This window comes from Podarcis cretensis (genome assembly GCF_951804945.1).
Source record: "Podarcis cretensis genome assembly, chromosome: 17".
NCBI lineage: Eukaryota > Metazoa > Chordata > Lepidosauria > Squamata > Lacertidae > Podarcis > Podarcis cretensis.
Window position 1 is genome coordinate 10,922,486 of NC_137187.1, and position 11,284 is coordinate 10,933,769.

The 11,284-nt window shown below is 44.4% G+C and overlaps 1 long non-coding RNA gene across 3 annotated transcripts in view; it reads left to right on the top strand.

Moving 5' to 3' along the window:
* The window catches only part of LOC307206618, a 65,160-nt gene extending 54,398 nt beyond the window's left edge, over positions 1–10,762 (top strand). For 2 of the 3 annotated variants that reach the window (XR_013834422.1, XR_013834423.1), the window contains exons 3-4: positions 7,347–7,456; positions 10,633–10,762. This is a non-coding gene — a long non-coding RNA (uncharacterized lncRNA). Of the gene's footprint in view, positions 1–1,974; positions 2,098–7,346; positions 7,457–10,632 lie in introns of those variants that run through there. The other variant, XR_013834424.1, reaches the window with a different exon arrangement.
* Positions 10,763–11,284: the final 522 nt, after the last annotated feature.

Sequence of the window (11,284 nt, forward strand, 5' to 3'; positions counted from 1 at the left end):
TTAAAATGACTCCCCATTTCAGTGGCAGCAGCATACCAGTAAGTCAAACTCCATTCATAGGATGCTCCCACCAGCAGAACCTTAATTAGGATCTGAACTTATGTTTTCTGGGTGAGCAATACAGATAGAATTCTGTACATCAAGGCCAAACTAGATGTGGTACAGAATAGCTATGATAAGATTCTCCTGCTTTTCCATTTACTAATTAGAAACCCCAAGCATCCTCCAAGGGTGTATAATTATTTTGTGTGTGTGTGTGTGTGTGTGTGTGTGTGTGTGAAAAAATAATACAAAAACACGTTATATGAGGAAGGAAATGCTTACCAAATTTTGCATATTAGGAATTTTCATGAGGACTTTCTTTTCTTTCTTTTTTTTTTAAAGGCAAACTGATGCGGAGCTGATTTTGTGGGTGGCATTCAATTGAATTAAATTGTGCAAGCAATACAATGCCTGTGTGTGCAACAGGACATCCCCCCTTCCCCCTGTGCAACATCCCTCCCCCCCCAAAAAATATGTCCCAGGTATCCTTCCAACCCTCTGGAGCAGGGACAGTGTGGGGTGTACACAAGGGGAGAAGACAGGGAGGGGAAGTCCTATTGCACAAAGAGAAGTCGTTCTACTTGGGCAATTATTTAGTTGAATGCTATGCTGCCCTAAGATTGGAAAAATGAGAAAGACCTAAATTGACAGGTTCATCCAACCCTAGACTGCTTTGAAGCTTGGAACAGTGGCACTCTGGGAGGTGGGGAGGTCAACCCTTTCCTTCTGGAAATTTTCTAGAAACTGCTCTTTTCCAGAAACTGCTCGAGGGGTCAGGGTAGAGTGGGGGTTAGGTACAGGTGTTGTACATGACAACACTGTTAATAGAAGGCACAGGGAGTGATTAACAGATGTTTCAGGGAGAGGGCAAGATGATAAGGTCCAGCACTGTCTCTGAAAGGATCCCTTCCCCGGTCTTCAAAGCAACCCCTAGGGCTACTAATTACTAAATGAAAGGGAGCTGGTGGCGCTGTGGTCTAAACCACTGAGCCTCTTGGGCTTGCAGATCAGAAGGTCAGCGGTTCAAATCCCTGCGATGGAGTGAGCTCCCGTTGCTCTGTCCCAGCTCCTGCCAACCTCGCAGTTCAAAAGCACAGCAGTGCAAATAGATAGGTAGGTACCACTGTGGCAGGGAGGTAAATGTTGTTTCCGTGCACTCTGGTTTCCATCACAGTGTCCCGTTGCGCCAGAAACAGTTTAGTCATGCTGGCCACATGACCTGGAAAGCTGTCTGTGGACAAACGCCAGCTCCCTTGGCCTGAAAGTGAGATGAGCGCCACAACCCCATAGTCACATTTGACTGGACTCAACCGTCCAGGAGTCCTTTACCTACTAAATGGAAAAACCTGAATTAGATCCTAATCTCTGAACTCCCACATCCCACCTTGTTTAGAAGAAGAAGAGTTTGGATTTGGTATCCCGCCTTTCACTCCCCTTCAGGAGTCTCAAAGCGGCTAACATTCTCCTTTCCCTTCCTCCCCCACAACAAACACTCTGTGAGGTGAGTGAGGCTGAGAGGCTTCAGAGAAGTGTGACTAGCCCAAGGTCACCCAGCAGCTGCATGTGGAGGAGCGGAGATGCGAACCCGGTTCCCCAGATTACGAGTCTGCCACTCTTAACCACTACACCACACTGCCCTCAGCAAAGCAAGTATTTTAAAAGAACTGAATATGCTTGTTTTTTTTACGATAGCTTGCCCTCATTGGATTATTGTGTTGAGTAATAACAGGGTGATTTGTCCACTGTTGAGTACTGAGGCGATGATTGCCTCCATAATCATTTGCATGAACGTGATGCTTCACTAACCAGTTGTCACTTTGTAGACAAAGTACATCGCAAAGGGCAGCCACTGACTGTCTCTGAAAATGTGCAGGCTTCATTTGCATTGTGAAACCAACTCCAGAGATGGCTTTAAAAAAAAACAACATTCATGGAGGACGGGCCTATCAATTGATATTGGTTATGACCAGTGCTTTTTTCAGGGGGTACTCAAGGGTACTCAGTAACCAGCACCCCTTTTTTGGTTAAAAAGTGTGACACTGAAACAACTTCATCGTGAGTACTAGCACCTATTTTTCTAGGGAAAAAGCACTGGTTATGACAGCTAAAATATATAACACTGATGTACAGAAGCAGTATACTTCTAAAGGCTATTTATGGGGGGTGGGACAACAGGAATGGCTGTCATATGCTCTACTTGAGAAGTGGACTAACTAGATCATGAGTGGGTGACCTTTCGTATGTGGGGCTGGGGCAACCCAGCCAGTTGGGTGGGGAATAATAATAATATTAATGATGATGATGATGATGATGATGTCAAGGGCCCCCTGGAGGCTAATCTTTCAAGGGGTGCATGCCAGAAGTGAGCAGGACTGGAGCCAAAAATGGTTGAGAACAGCTCTCTCTCTCTCTCTCTCTCTCTCTCTCTCTCTCTCTCTCTGGACTCATCTACACTCATGGTTTTTAACGCTAAAAATGACATTCTTTTAAAACGTTAATAATGCATTATTAAAATGTGACACCAGAGGGTGCTGCAGAGTTATTCCCGTCAAATAAGTAGGTAGACCTTGTAGAAAAGGAAGCAGAGAAACCAAATGCCTTTATGTTTTCGAATGATATCAAAAATATCATTCTAAGAATGTTTAAAGAGTGAGTATAGATCCAGCCTCTCTCCCTCCCTCCCTCTCCTCTCCTTACCCTGGATTTCCTTCCTACTTGCCACCCACGTGATATTACACCAAGAACTGTGTGGTGTTAGGTCTTAGGAACTGCAGACTGCCTCACCCCTGAGCTCCATGGACCTTAATTTTGTTCCAGCGAGGCAGTTCTCCCTTTGTGAATGCATGTCTATAATTATGCAAGGAGGGGATGAGGGTGGTCTCTCCTAGCTTTTAATCAATGAATCCCTGACACTTAATTATTAAGGGCTGATTCCATCAATAGCTCAGGAGAGGCAGAAGATCAGCACCACAAATTAGAATATGTGTGAAAATGAATATCATATCTTAGATGCAGGCATCGCTAATTAATGGAAGATAATGTAGATTGGTCTGCTTCTGTGAAGTGGGCATTTACAGGGCATGTGTGCCTCTGAATACCACTTGCTGGGGGAACACAAGTGAGGGAGTGCTATTGTGCCCATGTCTTGTTTTGGGATTTCCTAGAGGTCTCCGATTGGCTACTGCAAGAAGTTAGAAGACAATGCTAGACAAGATTGATAGGCCTTTGGACTGAGGCAGCGCAGCTCTTCTTAGTCTTCTGGATGTCTATTCAAAAGCAAGTCCCATTGAGTTCAAAATGGCTTACTCCCATTAAAGTAGGTACAAAATGGCAGCCTTATTCCTCTTGCAGAACTGCCCATATCTAGTTTCAGTGGGAGACATGAAAATGTTGTGCAGTAGAAGGTCTTCTGATGGAAATAATATAATGTACAGCAGCCATGTACAACGCATCGATCACGAGCCCCAGGTCAACCGCCGGGTTGTTTCTGGTCAATCGCAGGGCCTTTCTCTGCAACCTCAGATGCAGTAGCCACTACCACCAGTCTCCACAGCAATGCAACCCTGAGCAGCGCACGGGCGCAGGGAGATGGAGGAAGGTGCAAGGGAGCTGGGGAGAGGTCTGCGTGATGCTGCTGGAAGAGGGGAGGCATTGCTTAGCATTGCTTTTCTGATGGGGATCAGGATCAGGAACAGCTGTGCGGCCTCCTTTGATGGGGGAGGGGGAGGAAGGGAGGGAGGGCAGTATGGGGATCCACAACAGCTGTGCGGCTCCCTTCGAGGGGGGGGCAGAATCATGGAGCAAGGAAGGAACTCAGAATGGAAAGAGTTGAGAGAAAGAGAGAGGGGTGGGGAAGCTGGCTCCTCAGATCTGTGCAAACTAATATAAAAATATAGTTGGCTTTTCACACTTGTTTAGTTACTAGTAAGTATTGGATCTCTCATAACGATATCCAAACATAACTACTGTATCTGTGAAATGAAGATTATTTATTTATTTATTTATTTCACAAACTTTAATGACTTCGAAGGGTGGTAGATCACTGCCAGTTTTTGATACTTGTTGGTAGATCACAGGCGTACAGGTGTACAGGAACATAATTCCCTCCCCTCCTAGGTTAAAGTCTGCATACTGCATCTACTAAAAAGCTATGGCCATGGAGTGGGGGGGGGGGGAGAGAATTACCTTTAAAGCCAAACTCCGACTGCAAGGCAAACTGATGGAGCAAGGCTAATCAATAGCATGATCAATAGTTTAAGAAACAGTTTACAAATAAGTTACATGCTTTCTGGTTCCTGAGGACACAGTGGTGAGAAATCCTGCAGCTTTTCATAAATTACTTATTTCAGAGTTCATAACAGAGTAGTTATAACAGAGTAGCTGTAAACTGTTCTCGAAATCAAAATTTTGATATTGCCCTGATTAGCAATACAGGCAACTCCCCATTTGTGCGCAATCAACACATGCACGGCCACTGATGCACGTGCCGTTTTTGGCACTGCAAGGGGGTGGGGCAGAATGGGGTGGGGCAGGCTTATGCGCATCCCACAGATGTGCACAGTGCCTTGGAACGCAGCCCCCCAAGTAAATATGGAGTTGCCTGTTAGATTACAAAGACACATTATTGTTGTTGTTGTTGTTTAGTCGTTTAGTCGTGTCTGACTCTTCGTGACCCCATGGACCAGAGCATGCCAGGCACTCCTGTCTTCCACTGCCTCCCGCAGTTTGGTCAAACTCATGCTGGTAGCTTCGAGAACACTGTCCAACCATCTCGTCCTCTGTCGCCCCCTTCTCCTTGTGCCCTCAATCTTTCCCAACATCAGGGTCTTTCCCAGGGAGTCTTCTCTTCTCATGAGGTGGCCAAAGTATTGGAGTCTCAGCTTCAGGATTTGTCCTTCCAGTGAGCACTCAGGGCTGATTTCCTTCAGAATGGATAGGTTTGATCTTCTTGCAGTCCATGGTACTCTCAAGAGTCTCCTCCAGCACCACAAAGACACATTAGTCCACTATAAATTTAGCATAATCCAGTAGGTTGAATGCAGACTATATCTGTTGAATGTTGGTTACATTTCTACATGGGTTAAATATTCTCATTTCTAAGTGGTGCACTTAAAGACAATCGACTTAAATTTACATCTATAGGATATGATAGTCATAGTTTAACTGCAGTTCTGTTTCAGTAGGAACTAAGGTCAGGCTCCAAGTCTGTAGAAGCAGCTACAAAGGACAGGCGTTGGATTTGAATGGGTTCAGAAAACCTCACATTACTACGTGTCTCTTTTTTGCAGCGATGGGGCACCTGTGGCCCTGTAGCTGTGTGTGGACTCCAAATCCCATCAGCCCCTGCCAGCCCAGATAATGGATGATGGGAGTTGTAGTCCAACATCAACCAGAGGGCCACAGGTTACCCCTGCCCTGCTCGATTGCCTTCCCCAGCTGGAAGTTGTACTTAGAAATGTGGAAGCGAGTGTCCCCATATAAGAACTTTAGAATGCTTTGAATAACTCTCGGAACCGATGAAGGTATAATGAAGTCAAACAAGATTTAATAAGGATAAAGTTTATTGAAAAATAGAGGCAAGTAATTAAGAAAACAAAGAAGCCATATCAAGGAAGTCGGAAGTTGATGGAATATTTTTGTAAATTTGTGACGTACCGTATTGTTCTATTGTTTCTGTTTGTTTGTAAGAGATATATTGTACTTCGTTTTGTATTCTTTTTTTCTTTTTTCAAGCTTTTGTTGTGTGTGTAAGTGTTGATTTTTATCCAATAAAGATTAATATTATATATATATATATATATATATATATATATATGCAGGGGGATCACGCAAAGGTAATCTAGCTCAGCTGTCAGCTCTTCTCCTCTTTGCAGAGCAGCACTATGTATGGGGCTTAGGATTTAGGGCCGGATTTAGGTTTGATGTGGCCCAAAGCTACTGAAGGTAATGGGGCCCTTTATATGTCCAGCTGTCCTTTGTCAACAACAATTTGTCATTGTTGTTTTTTGTGTTGAACGTATGTTATATGGTAATTTATGGACCTAATAGGTATCTAAAGCCATTTATCAGTCTACAAGCCCTCTTTAATATTAGATAACAGGCACAACAGCTTGACCTACATTCAACTGTGCTGCACTGCAGTTTGCAGCTGCATGCTACATATTGCCATGCAACCAGTCCATGCAGAATGTCAGCACTCTATACAGTGGTACCTTGGGATGCGAACAGGATCCGTTCCGGAGCCCTGTTCGCATCCTGGAGTGAACGTAACCCGTGTCCGCGCGTCTGCGCGTGCGCGGGTCACGTTTCAGCGCTTCTGCGCATGCGCGTGACGTCATTTTGACAGTCTGCGCATGCGGTGAAACCCGGAAGTAACGCGCTCCGTTACCTCCGGGTCACCGCGGAGCGCAACCCGAATTTGCCTAACTCGAAGCGTATTCATCCTGTGGTATGACTCTATACAGAAATGAGCAAACCAGTGATATTTTAGGAAGCAGGCTAGCAGGCGGGGCCCATTACTTACATCATAGGAGTCTACACAACACAAAACACTGTTGCTGAATGTAGGTTTTATTTTATTTGTCTTTTATATTATATTTTGGAAATGTACATCCAGTTTTTTTCCCCTTTAATTTTTTTGAGGGGGCCCAAGAGAGTGGGGAGAGCTATAGCTTGTTTAGCTTATACAGTGGTACCTCGGGTTAAGTACTTAATTCGTTCCGGAGGTCTGTTCTTAACCTGAAACTGTTCTGAACCTGAAGCACCACTTTAGCTAATGGGGCCTCCTGCTGCCGCCGTGCCGCCGGAGCACGATTTCTGTTCTTATCCTGAAGCAAAGTTCTTAACCCAAGGTACTATTTCTGGGTTAGCGGAGTCTGTAACCTGAAGCGTATGTAACCTGGAGCTTCTGTAACTCGAGGTACCACTGTACGTAATTCTGGCACTGCTTAGGCCGTGCTTCTCTGCTGCCACTTTCTTAGCCAGATCTGGGAAATGAATCACAGAATTGTAGAGTTGGAAGGGAGCCCTGAGGATTTCCAGCTGAACCCCCTGTGATGCAGGAATATGAATATGTAGGCACTGTGTACACACTCTATAATTTAAAAAGTGACTTAGTCTCTTTTCTTCTGGAGGCTGTGGGAGGTCAGCGTGATATTGTTGTTCAATAAGTTTTATTTATGAATAATATTAAATATGGAGAGAGAAGAATATTCAACCTCAAAGCCTTGGCAGCTTCCATACATCAGCATTTTAGGCCTCAGCCCAGCAAACAGCCTACTGAACAGCCTCCCTTGCTTCTTTAGATGCCTCTAATCTTCTCATCGGGGGAAAAAGAAGAGAAAGTTGGATGTTAAGAACCCACAGGCCTAATGGGATGGCATATTTGCTTCCTTGACTCAGTCTGAATGGAAAGGTGAGTAGTACTGTATTTTTCGCCCTATAGGACGCACCGTCCCATAAGGCGCACCTAGTTTTTTTGGGGGGGAAATAAAGGGAAACAATTATTTCCCCCCAGGCGCGGGGCTGGGGAGGCCCAAGCTTCCCCCGACCCCAGTCCCCAAACAGGCAGCTCTCTGCAAGCCGTGGGAGCCCAGCACTGGCTCCCACTGCTTGCTGAAAGGTCCGCGAAGCCTGGACGCGCTGAGCTCAGCGCGCGCAGGCTTCGGCATGCAGGCAACTCTCCGCAAGCAGTGGGAGCGCTCCTGCTGCTTGTGGAGAGGTCCGCGAAGCCTGGAGAGCGAGAGGGGTCGGTGCGCACTGACCCCTCTTGCTCTCCAGGCTTCAGCGAAAGCCTGCATTCGTCCCATAGGACGCACACACATTTCCCCTTCATTTTTGGAGGGGAAAAAGTGCGTCCTATAGGGCGAAAAATACGGTATATTTTATTTATGTTTACTTATGTGGCACTGTGGGTTAAACCACAGAGCCTAGGACTTGCTGATCAGAAGGTCAGCGCTTCGAATCCCCGTGATGGGGTGAGCTCCCGTTGCTCGGTCCCTGCTCCTGCCAACCTGCACCTGATCCTTCAGTCTTCTCTGTATTAAGCTTCAGTAAATTAGCTCTCATCCAGTCTGTTACCAAGGCTATCTATCTATCTATCTATCTATCTATCATCTATCTATCTATCTATCTATCTATCTATCTATCTATCATCTATCTATCTATCTGTCTGTCTGTCTGTCTGTCTGTCTATCTATCTATCTATCTATCTATCTATCTATCTATCTATCATCTATCTATCTATCATCTATCTATCTATCATCTATCTATCTATCTATCTATCTAATCTATCATCTATCCACACACACACACACACACACACACACACACACACACACAGAAACACCTATATGCAAGACCATACTTTGGTGCCTTGGCCCATACATGTTGCCATGGAAACTGCAAAGTTCTAGGTAACAGTTGATGTAACTCCTAATCCCTTTTAATGGCGGTGACTGTACAAGTCCCACACTAAGCAGAGACATCTGCACATATCTATAGAAACCACAGGGTGCCGGAGAAGAGTGCTAGCCAGGCCTCTCATCTTTTGTGATGGCAAGGAGGCAGTGATAATGTACATCGTGCACCTAGCAGCGATGGCTCCATGTTTCCATGGAGACCGGAGGATTCTGCTTGCCTTTGAACAGGCCCAGATCTTTGTTCCTGGGAGGGAATTCTACAGGCTGCCAAGTCATATTGGCAATTGGAACAGAAGCCCTCCCAGGCAACTGCTGTGGGCTGCAACAATTTACTTGTGCATGTTTAAGTATTCCGAACCCACCCACGGAAGTGGCACCTCGCTCCCCTTCACCTGAGCCATCAGCAAGCCAAAAATCACTGGTGTTAACACATCAATCCACGGCTTGCTTCTTCCCCAGGAATATGTTTAGTTCATCCTGTTCAATGTCACTCATGCATAGATCGCAACTGTTCAGCCAATTTGCTCTTGTAAGCAACTGCAAAGTCTCCTCCGTCAGGTGTTATCAAAGTTCCCTGGGTGGGTAGCCTGCTGATTAAACACATTGGCACCTGTAAGCTGGTATAAAGGTCAGGTGATTTTATGCCAACGTGATGAGCTGAAGGAACAGACATTCCCATAAATAAGAGTGTTTGCTGTTACCACTGTAGCTGCAGGTTCGGTTTGCCTTCCGGTACTCGCTGTCAGCGCCATTACTGCTGTTCCTACTGGTTTCAAGTAGTTAGGAATCTGTCATGCTCAGCTAGCTTTTAGTTAAACTAATCCCTGGCCTCTGCTTGGGTCTCCTGGCGCTGCTTGCACAAGGAAACTGGAAGGTGCTTCAGGCAGGAGAGTCAATCGTTCATTCTTAGAGGTTCTTAGGGCACCATCAAGAAACTCTCATCCTTTTTCAAGCCTTTTATGAAGGCTACTGCCGTCTCACACAGGATAAAAGAGCGCTCTTTCACCATTAACTCCTCAAACACTGGTGCTAAGATTGCAGTCCTGTACTCAGGTACCTGGCGTAGGAATGGGGGAGAAGTTTTGGTTCATTTTAATGGGAACCCGTTTAATTTGTTCTTCCTAAAACAACCTTTCAAAATTTGTTAGCCTTTGGAATTCGTTCTTCTCTGAATTTTGCAATAGAGGTCTCTGACTAAATAATGTGTATAAAAATATGTATATTGGGGTAAAGTGTCCTCTATCTATCTGTCTATCATCTATCTATATCTATCTATCATCTATCTATCTATCTATCTATCTATCTATCTATCTATCATCTATCTATCTATCTATCTATCTATCTCTATCATCTATCTATCATCTATCTATCATCTATCTATATCTATCTATCTATCTATCTATCTATCTGTCTGTCTGTCTATCTATCTATCTATCTATCTATCTATCTATCTATCATCATCTATCTATCTATCTATCTATCTATCTATCTATCTATATCTCTGGGGTGAGACCACACAAAATGCATTATATTTGGGGAAATGCCTTGCAAAAGTGAGTATATGAAGCAAAATTTCATCTTAAAATGCGTATATTAAGAGCACTAAAATGCTGGTGAATTTTCATGATTACAATTTTTTAAAATTGTAAACTGATGCAGAAATGGGGGAAAACTAAACTTAAGACTGGACCTTTGTTTTCTATACAAAATAGTTGTTTCCCCGTTATCTGTGGTTAACTGTGCACTTGAACAGATGGATAACCTAGTTTTATATAAACTACAGTCGTATCTTAGTTCTTGAACGGAATCCATTCCGGAATTCCGTTCAACTTCTGAAAATGTTCGGAAACCAAGACGTGTCTTCCGATTGGCTGCAGGAAGCTCCATTGAATGTTCAGCTTCCGAAAAACGGTTCACAAACTGGAACACTTACTTCTGGGTTTGCGGCGTTCGGGAGCCAAAACTTTCATGTCACAAGGCGTTCAAGAACAAAGGTATGCCTGTACTTCCATTTGCTAATGCGTGCCTGGGTACTGCCATTGTTCTCTGCATGGGGCTGAACCCTTCTGAACCCTTGAAGGTGGTTCAGAAATGTCAGAGCCTAGTTGGAGAGGCCACTTTATTCTTTCGTGATTATATTCCAATATATCCGTTGCCTCTTTGTTTCCAGGCCTATCTGAAGAAACTGCTTTTGATCTTCAGAACATAGACTCTGCCTCCTTCAAAGATCACTACCTCCCATAAAACCCTCCTTTGGTTTCTTAGAACTGCAAGAGAAACATAGGCCTCCTGAGATCCAGGTTGGTAAGCTGGGCCTTCTCCTTGGTGGTGCTGAAGGCAGCCCTGTATCAGAAAGATATAAATGTTTGAAATATTATTATGTTTTTATATTCTGCGGGAAGCTGCCCAGAGTGGCTGGGGAAGCCCAGCCAGAAGGGCAGGGTGGTACAACAACAACAACAACAACAATGGACACCCTTCTTTTGAGAGTTTGCTGAAGAAAGGCAAACCCCTTTCCTCTGAGTGCTTTGAACAATATAAAAAATGGTTTACAATTTAAAGCATGCTGCTGTTCGATTTCATGCTTTTTAAAGGGGTTCTATTGTTCGATTGCACAGTATTTTAAAAAAAATACCCAATTGAGTTTGTTTAACCTGTTTGGGCTCTTATCAATGATACGTAAGTTACGGGAATGAATAAGTGGAAATTTATTCCTGGGTAAATGTGCCTGAAAAAAATGGGGCAAAAAGTCGAATATTTCATGACCACTAAGTTTTATGGGGGAATGGTAACATTCCTTTTTGCCTGGCTGGTTATGCAAA